Below are 2,500 nucleotides of genomic sequence, written 5' to 3' on the forward strand. Positions count from 1 at the left end.
AAGGGAGCCGTCTGGGTGAGGCGGTGACCTGAGGCTGAGCGTCGTAGTATTGTAGAGTCACGAGTTGTGCTAGTTGTCCCGCTGCTGTGATTGCACAATGATGTGATGCGCAAGGCGTAGCCTCCAGGATCGTCTGACCACTCAGACCGCTCGGCATATGCTATTAACCGCCGTCCTCGACAGGCAGAGAGACAGTAGGGCCAACAGGGATGGGTGGGGGGGGGGATGACAGCAAGTGCCGTGAAATACAGTCAAATATATCACATTGCAATGAGTGTTATTTATATGAATTGTCATATTTTATTTATTTTTTCAATAATTCACTGCCAAAGGATAGACAGAGGAACATGCTTAGGGAGACAATTGCAACAGTCTGCGAGGACTTGTTTGAGCTGCAATTGTCTCAGATAGCAGGAGGTAAAAATCTACAAGAGATAAACATTGTAAAGAACTACAAGGAAGCAAAAGGTGTCACAGTCCGCAAAGACAGTCTTGAACACCAAACTTCCTTGAAGTTAAACAGTGTGCAGTGCAATAATGCATACAATATACATCTGACTAACAGGACGTACGTGCATTTCCTTTCTCATTTTACTGAAATTGTCTATCACACGTCACCAACATGAATTCGAGGCAAAGCAATAATGAGAGTAGGCAACGCAGTCTTCCTACTTCCGGGAGCGACTCATTACAGCAATATGCTTGCTCAAGACAACATAGGTACGATAAAACGTAATGTAAGACAAGAATACACGATAGGCGCAAGTCGATTATCTTCTGGGAAACAGTACGTATGTAATTCTTGTGCAATTAACGTGGTCTGTGCGGACAGAGATGATAGGCGTACGTGGCTGCGTGAGTGGTGAGTAGACTAGTTGAGTTAGTGAATGAGTGAGAGTTATGAAATTAATGTCACAGTATAGCATACGAGTAGAAAAAATAAGTGTTCAGATTAAATGTAGAAGGTGGGGGTGGGGGGGAGATGGCTATGTACATTCATATTACCCATTTAATGCATGCGTTAGGTTAAGGTTCAATGAACCATGGGCCCGTTTTGATTGGCGTAATAATCACATTGTTATTATTATTATTATTATTATTTTTTTTTTATAAAATTATACTTCTTCGCTGATCTATAACCTTAGTTGCTAAAAAACAAACAAATCAATATGTTGACGAATCAAGGTAATTGGATAGATTTTAAAACATCCTATAATTTTTGGCAGGGTTTATTCAAATAATCTGGGACATGTTTTCTTGTGCATATGTTTGATTTTTGTTAACATATTAGGCCACAACAATTTTTTTTCTTGAATAGCGGGCCCGCCGACATTTATTTCCAGGAAAGTGAATAAAAGTGAAAATCCCGAATTGTTTTTATGGTTTTTATTCTAATTTCCCGCCGATATTGTGACGTCCGCGAAGGAAATAGCAAATAATAAATACGAATCAATAAGTTTATGATTCATTGTGTATGGTGTTTCTCCCGTCCTCAAAACAAAAGTAAGATATATTTGGCGGAAATACTTTACTCTCATGTGTCATGTCATGTCTATTGTCTATCGTGAATATTTTTATTTTGATTTCCAGAATAACAAATTCTAGTTGAATGAATTGCTTGTCTGTTTCCATTCAACTCCTCGAAGACTTCTAGTAAGACAGAATTGTACTTCCTCCAGGTGGGCTGGAACTGATACATTCCTTTACTTCTGATCTTCTGATCTGTCTTATTTACGAGCTTTTTTTTCCTCTCCCGCCGACATATCATTATCACCAGACTTGCCCGCTATTCAAAAAAAAAAAAAAAAAAATGCAGTGGCCTGATTAAAAAGTGAAAGAGTATATTTCTGTTATTGATCAAATTAACATAAATTCATCTTCTTTTTCCTAAAATAAGCTATAAATCTAAATAGTACTCGGACAGTAATATTATCTTGGTGATGCGTGCGTAAAAAATATTGGGAACCACTGCACTAGCAGGAACATCTAGATGTAGATACATGCAGCTTATATTCTTATATCAACAGATGATATTTTACGTATACATTTTATGAAGATCGATAGCTCTTTTTTATTTCATTCTTACTAAGAGAAATCTCTTGTATACGCAAATCATAACTATCAGTTGATTGCGATTACATCAATGTTTATGTAGTCCATTCTAAACTAATGTGCTTTTTACACATTCTTAATTTATGGAAAACAGATCTAATTGTTTATGCTTTTATGGGTCAATTTCTGGGCGAAATTCAAAGTTATTCCAAATGCTACAACTTGTGCGGTAAAGACTGCTATGATTGTGTAAACTATAAACTATAAAATTATGCTTGATCATATGTACACACAAACACTTACCGGTCTTGAAACTAACGTTGTATAGATTTTTATTTATTCATTTTTAATCAATTTATTTATTTTATATATTTTTTTACGGATTTGCTTTCACTGGAATGCTGGTTTGATTTAGATGGTAATTTCATATTTCAAATTGGCCATAAGA

The sequence above is a fragment of the Penaeus vannamei genome, chromosome 1, assembly GCF_042767895.1.
Source record: "Penaeus vannamei isolate JL-2024 chromosome 1, ASM4276789v1, whole genome shotgun sequence".
NCBI lineage: Eukaryota > Metazoa > Arthropoda > Malacostraca > Decapoda > Penaeidae > Penaeus > Penaeus vannamei.